The sequence below is a fragment of the Pseudopodoces humilis genome, chromosome 3, assembly GCF_049639895.1.
Source record: "Pseudopodoces humilis isolate 2021_Gansu_Grassland_sample_001 chromosome 3, ASM4963989v1, whole genome shotgun sequence".
NCBI lineage: Eukaryota > Metazoa > Chordata > Aves > Passeriformes > Paridae > Pseudopodoces > Pseudopodoces humilis.
Window position 1 is genome coordinate 10,031,182 of NC_142202.1, and position 14,436 is coordinate 10,045,617.

The 14,436-nt window shown below is 41.3% G+C and overlaps 1 protein-coding gene across 14 annotated transcripts in view; it reads right to left on the minus strand.

Annotated features, from left to right (window-relative positions):
- Positions 1-14,436, minus strand: part of EHBP1 (EH domain binding protein 1) — a 206,078-nt gene that overhangs the window by 190,590 nt on the left and 1,052 nt on the right. The window lies entirely within an intron of this gene.

The following is a 14,436-nucleotide window of genomic DNA, read 5'->3' on the forward strand; positions in this document are numbered from 1 at the left end:
CACTTCATGCTTTAAGTCAGGTCTCCTTAACTCTTCCACTTTCTGAGCACAGACAAGACCTTGCACAGAACATCCATCTCCGCTCGATCTGTTAACCTTGTCCCTCCAGCTTTGACAGATGGGCACTGGCACGGCAAGTTCTTCCTGTTCCACTCACTACCCTGTGCAGCACCAACACCTTCTCAGCCACTTTCCTTCCCTAAAGCCATCATCCATCTGAGGAACTGAAACCTCTGTGCTCAGCACTGCAGCTTCAGCTGGAGCCAGCCCGGACAGAGGCAGACAGGAGACCTGGCAGGACAAAGCCTTTAGCCCCTTCCACTGCAGGAAGTCAGGAGATTTATTTCTCCTTGCTCTGTCTGCTCAGCCAGGGGTAAGTTTTAACATATACAGGTTTTGTGTTTGTTTGCTCTGCAGCCTGACAAGCAATATAGCACCAAATGAGGCGTGAATTTATTCACTCACTTCAATGCAGCTAATGGGAAAAGATGTTTTGGGACACTGAAACCTTTAAACTTCAAAGCCAATGGAAGTAAGTGTTTTGGAGAAGATGAAGTCCAAGTGTAAATCAGAGCCAGACACTGGCTTTTGCAACATCACCTCACATTGCTGAAACAATGCAGAGAAAAAGGAGTTCAGTCAAAGAGAAAAAAACCCAGGAAAATAAAGATGACACATGGCCAGCTTCATCTCATTATTAACAGCACCAGACATAAAACAAGTACTTATGTTTTTCTTCTGCCTTTGAAGTATTTGATTTCTGTAAAATCCTGGTCTTCAAGAATGAGCCACAAAACCAGACTGGCGATTCTGAATGGAGATGGGAGTTTGCTTCTCTCGAGACAGTCAAGAGGCAAAAACAGTGTCTCTGACCAAACTCAGAGCCATTCTGTCAGTTTAACCTCATAAATATTTCAAATGTCTCATGTGCTACCCTATCTCTTCCTACAATAAGTCACAGGACAGATATGCTGGAGCAATAAACAAGTAATAGCAACAAACACACTGCATAGATTTCTTGGCATTTTTTTTTAACGGTAGGAAATAAAATGTCTCCCTCCACCCCCACGATATTCACATTCTCTCTTCCAGAAGCATTACACTTTGGGACCAATTTTATGGATGTGATATGAAAGAAAAAGCTATAATACAAAGTCCAAGCAGAAAATAAATTACAGAATAAATTCTACAGCAATGTAGAGAGGGGGGGAAAAAAAAGATCAGCAATTCTAATCCAGAGAGTGTGAATACAACTCTTAATTACACATCACTCCTTGGATGTGTAATTTGAACAGCAAATAGAAAACAAACAAAAAACCTTCCCCACAACAAAAACCTTCCAAAAAACCAGTAACTGTAGATAAATGATCACTGGTCATCTCCCCTCCACAGTTGTTGATTCCATTTTTCTCACATACTCTACTTCACCGGTCCTGCTCTACCTCAATACTGTGACCTACAACAGTTTCCACTCTGACCAAACACACCTGCAAAAAAGCTCATTATTAACATGATTCATATTGAAAAATGAGAAAGGGAGGGGCCACTCTTTTAAGTTTGTGAAGCATAACTTGCAGCTTTTTCTTCAGTTACATAGCACCTTGCTATCATAAATCTGCACTTGTACAATTCCTATCAGTGTTTCTTGCACCTTCTGCACAATTTCTCTGTATCTCAGTTTCAGAGACATAAAACAGGGATCATTTTTCTCTATTACACATCAGTCTTGTAAGACTGGATTAGTAATGGAGCTGTGTGGCTGCAGAATTTTTGCGCAGAGAAATCGTTAGCACTTTATTTCCACACAGCAAAGTGTCATTTTGTAGTTTTACACCATCACCACTGAACAGAGAGCTGCTACCATCTGGCCTTTAACAGGAGATATAAATCCTTCTTATAAGTAACCGTGGATGTGAAATGTAGAAAAGTTGATGAAAAATGATTTGTGCACACAAATTAGCGAGTGATAGAAGAGATGCCTTTTGTGCACAGTTACAAGGGAAGCGGGAAGGAAGCCTAGTACAGAACCAGGATTTTCTGACTTTTGTTTCTACCATTAGATCACACTCCAGAAGAAAAAAAACAAAGACTATTCCACCCTCCAAGTAAAAAAAAAATCTAAGTAGAAAAAAAAATGTCCAAAATTTATCAAAAATTATCAATTATCAAGTCTGCTCTGAACAAAAGAAGGTGCTAAACTGACTGACATGGAATATTTACATAAGGAACAAGAATAACTTTTACTACCACTTTTAGTAACTGTAAGCCTGTACAGCTTTGCAAGCTCTTCTAGTTTCAGTGTTCTTAAAAATCATTCTGCTGCTTCTGGCTACATCTGAAGAGAGACAGAGAACACCATCTGAAATTTCTGTGCTGTGACTGGGAACTTGCATTGGGATAGAAAAAAATTTAAGTTCCACAGTACATGTGTATACTGTGTATGCTGCATTATTCCTCCCCTTTTCACATCAGCCACCTGGAGACTGGAATATGGCACCAGGATGGAAAACCATGTACAGAGATACAGTGAGGAAAATACAATATGATGACAATAAAAGGATGCATCAGCTTGAAGATATTGAAACATCAATTTGAACTGAGTTAAACTGCATGGGGGAAGGTTTGACACATACTGCAGTTTTATTTGTAAAGCTATAAGTCTGAGAAAATGAATATAAAAAGAATACTCAGAATTTTTTAATATCATATCAATAGCCAGACTTTCTCTACCTGTGCCCTAAAGGTGGAAATATTTAAATAAAGCAGTTTGTTTTCATTCAGCACAGAAAAGAATTCCCAGAACACTTTAAATTTAGATTTCTTCGTTCACTCACTCAAAAAAGAGGTAAAATCCTAATTAGCATTCACCAAAAGAAGATGGAACCTGCCCTTTAAAACAGTTTCTGAAAGAACTGTGATTATCATGAATTATGAAACTGAAGCACTCATATCTGTTTGGCAAAGCATAGGGATTGTGTGCCACATATGATTGCTCAGGCACAGTAAAACCGTGGAGCTGCTGCCTCCAGACAAGGTCCAAGCACACATGTGCACATTGCTTGATCAGCAAAATCAAGTCTGAAAGCTCAATGTGACACAGTGAGTTCCCATTTTAAAGAGGGCACACTTTGTCATAAGAATTTTCCATGGCCTGGGTCAGCAAACATCTGCCTGAATAAAACACAAAAATCTGATTACAGCTGATTATGGAGATTGTATTCAATGGAAGAACAAAGGCCTGGGGGCTTGCTACAATTTTGAGTATTTCAGTAACATAAAAAGCTTCACTATTTCAAAGTTAATTAACCAGCAAGAAGGCTTGAGGTTGTAAAGAAAGCGAGATTTCCGGCCCTGCTCAGCCCATGTGCGCCACAGCACACCTGGAAGTCTCCCAGAATAACCAAATGTGGACAAAAGTTGTCCCTTAGTAGCAACAGCCAGTCCTTTTTCTATTCACCATAAACATCCAGGCTTTCCATCCCCTGAAAATGGTTCCATTATATACATTGATTTTATACATACACACCACATCTTGAACTGTATGTCTGTACTTATTATGCACAGGTGACACTTCTTTGTCATGTGTTAGAAACCTTCCTTAAGTTCTGTAAACCTTCCTCTTCCCACCTTCTTTACTGGAAGGGATGCTCAGTATCAGGAGTTAAGATCCCACCAATAAAACCCAAGCTAATCAGAGATGATGTTGGCAGAAACACAAGAAGGCTTTGTAGCTCTTCTCTGAAATAATTACTTTTGTTTCACACACAGGTTGCTCATATTTAAGTCTCTGTTCTTGTATCTCCAAACCCATCCGGATCTGCCTCGTTTACCCTGTACACACTGACCAGAAGACATTCAAACAGGGAGAAAAGCCTCACGTTCTGCTCCTCACTCCCCCACTCCCCTGATGCTTCCCCACCAGCTCAGATCACCTCCCAGCCCATCCCGCCCATCTCTAAGCAATGCTGAAACAAGACAGGTGAATATTCCATGAAAAAGCTGCAAGGCTGACCATTTTAAAAGGCTTCCTAGGGCAGCAAAGAAGAAACTAACCCCACAGAAGACCTACCAAGGCTTCTCTAAGCCCATCTATGTCACAGCACAGGAGGAAGATGAGGCTAGAACACTCATTCCGTGAGGTTAACAAGGCAGCAGGTTTCTGCTTCTCTAGATCTTAATGGGGTTGTCAGCCATAAGAGGTACTGACAGTTCTCACAATGAGGTGAACACAAACAAATCAAGATAAATTGCAGTCTTCCTATAGTCAAGAATAGCTCAAGATTATTTTCTTTTTTTTAAAATTACAGTTCATTGACTTTACCATTAACTGCAAGTCAAGTATGCATCCTCCTTTTTAACGGCTGCTGCTAAAAGTAGTATTATTCTTCCCCTACAGCACATGATCTAGTTCCCTAAGAAGTTTGTCTGAAACAAATTTATTTACTGAAGTCAGCATTTTTTTTTGTCCCCAGGAGGAAGCATGCTTTGTGTACTGTAAATGCTTTATTAGGGTCCACTCCAGAAAACAGCACTGAAACTATGGGCAAAAATTCCTGTTTCCAGTAGAGCAACAGGAAAAGAGACAAGGGACTGCACTGTCACCTGCCACTGTATTACAACATTAGCCACTGCCAGCAATACTGAATGACTGCTGATGGGTCAGATGAACACCCAGCACCAGGACTGGATAACCCTCACACTGAAAATGTAGGTAATGCCTGCTTTTACTGCCATTATCCCTTGCAATACAGCTTCTCCCGAGGCAGCTAGAGCAGGAGGTGGCTCCAGGAACAGATGGGGAGCAGAGAAGCACAGAAATGTATCTAGCAGCTCCCTGCTCCAAAAATACACTGCACAAATGGCCACATGGAAGCACAAACTGACACAAACCCAAGTTCCAGGCACAGGGAAAGAGGCTGGGCAGCCAGCAGCTTTTGCCCTTGCAGATTCTCCAGTATAATAAAAGTCAGAAGGTACTGGATTTTTACCTGCAGCCATAGGGCCTGACCAAAACTCCTCTCTTCTGTCCAGAGGCCCTCTGTCACACAACCCATGCAAATAATAGCTGGAGATTTCCACCCCTGCAAACCTTAATTGAAATTGCCTGCTGAAACTTTCCGATGCGATGCTGAATTTGCTGGCCAGACAGAAAACTCAGGCATGTTTTAACATCACAAAAAAACTTTCCCTCTATGAAGCAAAGCTAAAAAATAAGGGAGAGGCCCAAGGTTCAAAAACAACAACACAGCAGAAAACTTGTCATAACCACTGACATCATGGACCTGTCAACCACAACAGTGCTGTATGCCTGGAGAAAAAGGGTGTCCTGGCTCTCTGGGAGAGTGGCAGCAGTGTTGGTGTGGAGCTGTGGCAGGCTCTGACAGGGCAGTGGGGCACAGGGGGCTGCCACAGCCCCACACGTAGCAGGTGATGTGTCAGGGCCAGTCCCTCCCACCCAACTCTCTGTAGGGCCCTACTCCAGCACTCTCCTGGCAGCAGCTGCACACTTTCAGCTTTTCTTCCCAGAAAAGAGGGAAGGATGTGTGGGGGCAGGAAGGAAAAGATGCCTTTCCCCCCCAGTGACAGGACAGCCTTACAGTCACAGACTAAAGAAAGCAACACGTCTCAAGCAGTGCACGTTTATAATTCTAGCACTATGGGTGATCAGACACTGTCAATCCTCCAGCAAAACCTCCCTTGATTACATCAGTGGCTATGAGAATTCAGAGTGTTAAAATTACTCTTGGTGAGTGAGCCTTCAGTTAAGAATTTTAAAAAATCAAATCCCATTTAGTACAAGGGAAAAAATTAATCTATGGAAAAGGAAGTAATTCCTTTATTGCTTTAAGACTGTCTGTCTGTCCCAGTATCTTGAATGGACATGTAGACACTGGAGCTCAGAGTAGCCATCTACAGGGAATAAAGTAAACCATTTTAGCAGTAAAGACAAAAAACCCACCAGCAAACAAATATATAAAAGCAGAGCTTACAACCCTAATTCCCTTTTCCACATACACAAACCCCAAAAGAAGGAGGGGGCGGGGGGAGATAGAAGGGGTGTGTGAACACCATTGTGTTTTTAAAAAGTATCTTTCAAAAAGTGCTAACAGTAAAAAAAAGCCATCCTAAATATGCCTCCAAACCAAGTAACACTGTTATAAATTCTTTCAATTTTTGTGGTATGAGAGGAAGTGGTAAAAAATGGGTCAGGCCTTTCTCATTCTTAAAATTTTCTTACATGTCAAAGATGAAGGAATGCAAGGGGAATTCACTCACTCAAGAGACACTTACTCCAAGCACTCTATCCAGTTAAGATCTGCTCTTGAAGAGAAAAAGAAGTTAAGAAATCTTGTTCTCTTGAAATTTTTCACACCTTTATACAACTATTGCTCAAGTTACCTACAGGAAATGACAAACCACTAAATCAGATTTCTAACAGACACAACTGATAAAAAGACAGGTACAGCTAGAGAACACAGCCAAATACCTTTGCCCACCTGTCAGCATGGCCAGAGCTGTAACTCCAAAGCTAAAACCATGCCAGGTGTCACCAGGAGCTGTCAAGGTTAAATCCTTTGCTAATAAACCAAAGATAAATCAGCAACAGATTGGTTTGGAAATTTACAGATCTGAGTTATATCTTTGCTGGAATAGAGAAGTTTTGACAGCTCTTTTTTGTTCTTTTAAATCTCTTCCTGTGTACTGACATAAACAAAGGGATTCAGAGTTTACTCAATAAGCAGACACTGGAAGTCAAGGAAATTCACAATACTTGCTGAGTGGCAGAGTACGATGGGCTGCCAACTGGATTCAATGATCCAGATTCTCCAGTTACTTCATTCAGTACAGCTTTTGGTATTAGCAGTACTGGCTATGCAAATACTCTTCCCAAGCACAGCTAGGAGGGGAAAGTTAGTTTATGACACTAGATGTAAAAACAGAGGCGTGACTGCACCAGTCTTAGCCCTAAAGAAAGGTCAAGGCTTGCTATCATCCTGTGGCATCAGGCAGCAACATACCTAATGGAAGAGCTGACTTAGGGAATGTCTTTCGTCTGCCTGGCCTAGGCGAAAGGTGACGGGGCTTGTCCCAACAGGAGCAGATGAATATACACTCCCAGCAAAGCTGCACACCCATCAGAACCCACATCTCCCACCACAGCAGCCAGTGCTACCCATCTGGCAGCCCCAGACAGCTCTGACTTGTCCTACAGCACCAAGGCAGCAAACAGCACTTCTTGGGTGAGAAAAGAAGCCACTGAACATGAAGGGTGACTGCTCATTACAGGTGCTTGTGGAGGTGGCACACAGGAAATGAGCAGCAGTAGTACAGGAGCCAAAACTGATGTGGTAGGAGAGAGTCTTAAAATACCCTGGATTGCTCTAATTCAGTTGTTCCTGGAACTAGAAATTATTTTGCCCTTGTGATGTTTGGTCAGCACCGAAGTCATTTTTCGAAACAGATCCATTAGAAATGAAAGGTCAGAGCTGTTTGTGTGCCACTAAGCTGATACAGCAGCTCACCCAAAACAAAGCCCACAGAACGACTGCAGGAGCGTGCACATGAAATAGAACCCAAAACCAGTTTGTGCTAAAATAAATACACAGAGCCACAGAAACTGCAGCTCAGCAGCTGCAGACAGTTAAGCAGCTGCAGAGCCTGGCCATAGCTTTGGAGTAATCCTCAAGAAAGTCTCCTTAAATAATAATAAATTAGAAACAAGAAGAACCCCCAATAATGACTCTCCACTACAAAAAGAACCTCAACAGGCAAACAAGAATTACTTCTGCACTGCTCATCTTTACAGGTCTGCAGGCAGCTAGAAACTGTAGTTCAGAAGGGCACGTACTTCTGATTCATCTCAAAAGCTTGTGCACTTTGAAGCCCTACAGTGACAGCACAGGGCACTGACTCAGGATCTGGGTGATTTAGCTGAAGCACTCTAAGATGCTCTTGCCTGAAGCTGTGGCTCATCTCACTGCTCTGGCAGATTTTCCTCCCCATTCCATCAGGGCAGCATAAGGGAGGTGTGCCTGCTCCTCAGCTGCTGCAGTTCACAAATGGGAGCTGAAGTTGATGGCACTTAATACTAACACACCTCACAGCCTCACTGTCACACTGCCTCTGCTTCAGGGCAGAGCTCAACTGCTGCTTAGGGATAGTGACATCCAGCTCCACTCCTGAATCCAGAAAACCTCATGAGTCAGAGCCTTAGACAACAGCAATGTTAGTTATGGCTCTGCTAATTTTAGCTCATGCTTAACCCACAGTTCCCAAATCCCTGCAATACCTCTCCAGGTGCCAAAAGCCACAGCTACCCTATACCTCAAATGCCAAAACACACAGCTTCCAGATGAGAGACTCTGGTGCACTTACAGAAACTGTACGCTGCAGAAAGACATTTTTCAAATAAAGACAAGAGGAAGAAAACAAGGACAGCTTTATTTACCCTACTGCTCTGCGCATATCTTAAAATAAGGAACAAAAGTTCATCTGCACAGTTCCTGTGTTTCAGAGTCCACTCCAGGACACACAAGACAGACTTTGTGCAGAGGGTAGCTCAAGGAATGTCCCACAAGGTAGCAAACAGCCTGCCAGGGCCAGCTTCTGCCCCAAGGAGTGAAAGGAGAGAGAGGGGCAAGGGAAACAAACACACACTTTACACACTCTCCTCAGAGTAAACTGGGAAGCTTTTAGAAGTAAATAAACACACACACACACCCGCCCCCATATTCTCAGAAAGCCACCCAAGCAGAATGCTTTTACTACCGTAGCTGAAGGGTTTGTTTTATAAGAAGAGTTTTCTCAGATTTAGTCAACATTACCAGCCTCCTCCTCCTCCTCTCCTTATTCACACTAAACTGTGAAAGGGACTCAGCTCTCTCCAACCAATTAAAAACTAATTGAAGCAACACACTGGCACTATACAGCCTGAACAGTCTAAGAGATGGCAAACTCAGCTCATGAGGCCTACACAATGTCATAATATTTAATTTTATTTCACCTCATAGCACAAACAGCTGAAAAGAATATTCACAAGGATCCAACCCCAAGAAAAAAATGTATATCTTTATTGCAGTTCAAGTCCACTAGGTTCAAATCAACAGCACACATTCTTTACTGCATGTGTGCACCACAGTGCCTGCAGGAACAGAGCAAGGTTTTATTTGCTCCAAAAGCTCCATCAGAAAGCTACACACACACAGAGTTTCTCTCTCAAAAAATAAAGTTATGTTAGAATATAAGTTAGTGCATTTTATTCATTCAAGGAGACATCTTCACCACTCTGACCATTAAAATGAAAATTGTCTATGCCTGGATACAATCAAACATTTTCTGCTTTTGCTAATTATTTTTGTTACTGCTAGGGCAGGGAACAAGGAATTGCTCTAAAGAAATGTGTCTCTCAGAGACAAACAGAATTCAGAACAAGTATTTATAATCTTTCTACCCTACAGATACTTTGTGCCTGCATCTATCAATGCATTCTTTTATAAACTGGACACTGAGTCACAAGCATTCCTAAAACCTTGCTACAAATAGAAAATGGGTATAAATGGGCAGCACTGACAACCTAAAAAGTCATCAGCAAGAAAGATTTCACAAACACCCATACCTTTCCTACTGAAATGTCTTTGCAGCCAGCAACTTTGATGAGAAATCCCTTACTTGTGGTCCATGGAACAGACCCGAGGCTGTAAAAAGGGTTAGGAGGGGAGCTTGGCAAGGTAGGGAAGGAAAGCAGCTGGCATTAAGAAGTTGGAATTGGTAGACAACCTGCCGACAGAAATCAGGCAAGAGTCCATAGGAGCAAATCTAGGTTTTCTAAAATCCTGCAATGAAGGATTTTTTTTTTTTTTTGATACAAAGAAGAGAGATGCAAAATGACAGAGAAGAATTGCTTTTGTGTGTGGATAGTAAATGTGTTTTAATTGACTGCAGAGAGAAAGGGGGAAGACAGCTGTAAGGCAGCTGGTGGTGATTATTTGGAAAGAGTACGTTTGACACACAGTTTAAGCCCTCAAAAAATCCTCGGTCAAAACCAGAAATGAATGACAAAGAAAATGCTGAAGTGCATTTGTAAATGGACATTATTTAGTGTGGAATCAGAACTCAATAAAAAGTATAAGGTCAGAGTACAATTTCATTGAGAAGAACAGAAGACAAAACACAGAAGAAACTGCATGGTGCTTTCCTTGCACAAATTATACATGCTACAGTACACCTATATCACCAACACCCCAATCTGATCAAAAACTATGCAGAGCAAGCCCATGACACAACAGCACAGTGCACAGCAAAACTAATTCAAGGAGATTCAATATGATCATCCTTTATAGTCAAATGCACTTAGGTACTCATGAAATCCCCTCTAACAACCGTGCAAAGCAAGAAAATTAATTGAGCAATGTGACAGCCTGACCCCATGCAGGCAAACAAGGATTCTTCTACAGCAACCAGTTAAGCCCAGTTCTTTTGGTGGCCTTCGGCACTGACGGGTTTGCTGGAAAGCAGCAAGCAGAAGGCAAGCAGATCAGTGTGAACTGTGGAATCTCAAAAAGCTCATTTCTCTCCCATACACAATGCATGCCAAATCTTAAGATTCCTGCAGCATCCAGTTATGAAACTACAATAGAAGAGGAAAACAGATGGCTAAAGCCTTTTGGGATAAAAAAAAAAAAAAAAAAAAAAAAGAGAGAGAGATTAAGCCTTACTTCATTTCCAAAAGAGAAATATGTGTATTTGAAAAGAGAGAACCTACTTCAGACCATACCTAATTGATATAAAAACAGGCAACTTGCCTCATGGTCATGAAGCCTGTCTTCAGTTAAAGCTTCTGAACATATGAAAAATTTAACCCTTTTAAACATCATAGCTCACTGTATTTGTAAGCAGGATTTAAAAGCAAAGCAGTTCATGTAAGAAATGACAGACATAAGCATTGTACAAAAATAACATATTTCTTTCTCTCTAAAGCAACCCCTGAATACAAATCCTGTATAAAAGCCTCTATGTTTATTCTTTTCCAGCCTTTGTGAGCAGCTAGTGCCTATGTTGAGGTGAGCAGCTTTCTTGCTCATAAAAGCAACCAGTAAACAACAAGTTAGGAACTTGGCAACCTCAACTCTCTAAGTTCAGCCATTCTCTGTGGAAACCAGTCAATATTACATTTGAAGCCTCTATGGAGTCCTTGACTTGTGAGATATCACACAACAATAAGGAAACAAAAAAGCCACCCTAAGGAGCTCATGTGCTCCGGAGTAGATGTTTCATCAGCTCTATAAAACTGCTATCAGAGCTTCAGGTCCAAGTACTGGGACTGATCTCTGGTCCAAAGGAGGAGTTTCCTCCTCTGCTGAGCCTGGATCTCAGACAAGCTGCAACTCAGCTGCCTGAACAGAGGCCTCCAGCAGCTGGGCAGCCCCAGGGTACACAAGATATTCATGCCAGGCTGGCAGCTTGAACCAGAATCAACAGGAGACCTGGGCTTCTTCAGACTGGCAGCTGGGACCGGCAGTAAACCCAAAGGCATCCCAAAGAGGGTCTGACACCAATGTTCAGGCAACTGGACTGGGTCCCCTGCACAAGTCACAGCACTCCACCTGCCAGCGATGCCCAGCACGCTCCTGTCCAACACAGCAACCCCCTGCCCTGACAGCACAGAGCAGGAAATCCAGCTGTTTCTGTAGAAGCCTAAGCAAAACGAATGAGACTGATTTCTGGTTTTATTCAATGACTGCACTGAGGATAAGCACTGAATTAACTCCCTCGTATCACACGTGGTCCTTTCAGGCCAGGGCTGCAGTCCACTGGTGAGGCTGTGTGGAAAATCCTGAGCTGCCCCAGCTTAGTCCAAGGGTAAACAGAGGATGACACACTCCAGCACTTTCAAGCAAGCACCTTCCAAAAAAAATCAACTGCTTATATGATTAATGCAAAGTATTATGTTTTTGCAGTAGCAGGAGTCACTAATCCATATTAAAGAACAAGACTACATCTGTTTATTTATTTATTTTTAATGAATGGTTCTAAATAAACCAACTGTTCAATTTTTCAAAGGTACTGAGCAGCCACAATAATTAGGTCTGGGTCAGTGGGAGCTGCCAAAATGCCAAAGAAGTGACTCAGTCCTGTTAATTATCTGAAAAATAAGGAACAGTGACAGCACTGGACACTCCATCACGACCTATCTCCCCCAAACACACCACCAATGAAAAGCAATCATTTGAGAGTGGCTGTCCATAACCACTAGTAGGGACAAGAATCAGAAGTTATAGACAGGAGAGAAAGCAAGGAAAGGTTTCAGCCCAATCTGGCTAAATGCTGCTGTACCTAGATATAATCCTTTAAAAAGTTAAGCAGCAACACACAGCAGTGGCAACTTCTCACAGTGCCATGAGAATGTGAGAAAAAAAAAGAGCAGGAGCTATTTTAAAAACCAAGTTAAAAAAAAAAAAAACTAACTAAAACAAAAACAAACAAAAACTCCAATCAATACAAGTCCAGAGGAAACACAGAGTATTAAAGCCAATCAGAAGTTCACCCAACCTTGCAAACCATCCACAATCAGTACAAAAATATTCTAATAGAGGTCATTTTTTGAAGAGCCAGACAAATGCAAACCTAACAGAAGACAGCAGTTCACAAAGAGGCACACAGCCTGTTTTGGTCATGCACAATCCTTGCTCACAGACATTTCTCAGTTCCAGTGTGTTTATGACTGTGTTGTCATTTACTTTAAAATATGAATGGAGCATTCTTTTCCTCCAGAAACACTGCATTGTTAAAATGCCAGTACATTAAAATAACTTACTGCTTACTACATTTCAATCAAACAAACTACAGACTACAGCACTGACACTTAATATATACTGAGTGCTTTCATCAAGAACAGCATATGGAGCTCATTTCTTGTGTTTTGTTCTCACATGGGCCAAACTCTGAGCCAAGACTTAGAAACAGATGAAGCAGTGATCCTGTCAGCATGCACAGAAACTGCATCTTCTCCCAAGTTAAGGAAACACTTAGTTGAAGGCTCTCAAAATACATAAATATTTAACCCTTTGTTTCTATAGAAGTTTGATTTAGGAAGTTTGATTTACGGCAGAAATATAATATTTTAGGTTGCATGCTTAAGGAACATTTTTGTTTAGGTTCTCAAAATAACAGGAAGCAGAATCAAAAAGCTTACAGTCAAAGGACTTAGTGAGTTATGTTTTTCCCTATTGTGATTTTTCCTAGAATTCATCCACATTTCACCACCATAATGTTCCTTTGTAATAACCAACACAAGCACTGATCTTGTCTATATTTAAACTCAAGAATGTAAAATGAAGGTTCAGAAGGATGACCTTTTTGCAAAAAATTAGTTCCATATCTGAGGTTTTGAATGGCTCTCACTACTCCATACACAGACATTTGCTAGGTGGGCACTCTCAGTTATGATTAACCAATAATCTGCCTGTTTCTGAAATAATAAGATATTGCACATAAGAACTTTTGTGTATGACTTTTTCTTAAACCAAGGAAGGGTTAGCTGCAATTCCAATGTAAACATTTCTCTGCAGGACTTATACTTTAGTGCTGAAGCATTCTGCAAATTCTCAGCAACAAGTGAATCAAAATGAAAACGAAACCTAAAACAGCTTAGTTCATGCAAACAGAACATAATAAGTAATAAACCAAACTGCTGAAATCAACCTGATCAACTAAAATCACTGAAAAACTCCTTGGCCTCTTTGGGACAGCAGATCCCATGAGATAATCAGGACACCCTTTTTCAACTTCTATAATATTTTCATTTGTAGTTTATTCTGTGAAAGCAAGTTCAACTTCCAGAACAATTCTGTTTCTTAAACATTCTAGGAATGAAGACAGCTTCCAAAAAAAAAAAAAAAATCCAAAATGTTTAACCTGACAGTGTTCCTTTAAGGCAGAGCAGTGTGCAGCCTTCCAGCATATTTGACAGCTATTTCCTACTCCAAGAGATAGAATTTAAGTTTGTAGAGGCAATTACTCATAACCAGTGAAAGCAGCCAATATAAGTGCCAAACTTGCCAACAAGAAGAAAGGCCAAGTATTAGAAAGGAGGCTGCAGTTTATTACAAGGCAATTTGAACATCTCAGTCCACAAGGTCTGGAAAGTATTTTTTTCTTCCCCTGACACTACATGCTCACACTAATGTGAGGAATTATGTCAGCAATATCAATATTCCAAACATGTAAAACAGCAGTTAAGCATTTATATAATGGAGATCTTCCCCTGACTATTTAAAAGCTGCTTCTAGTCTTGCCTAGCAGATTTATTTAAGCTCATTTTGCACAGGAAAGATGATGTGCCAGACCCACACCATTAACTGCTGTCTAGTCAGCTCCAAAGCCATCCAACTGGACCACCATCACCCAAAATGCCTTTCTGACTAAACAAACACATTA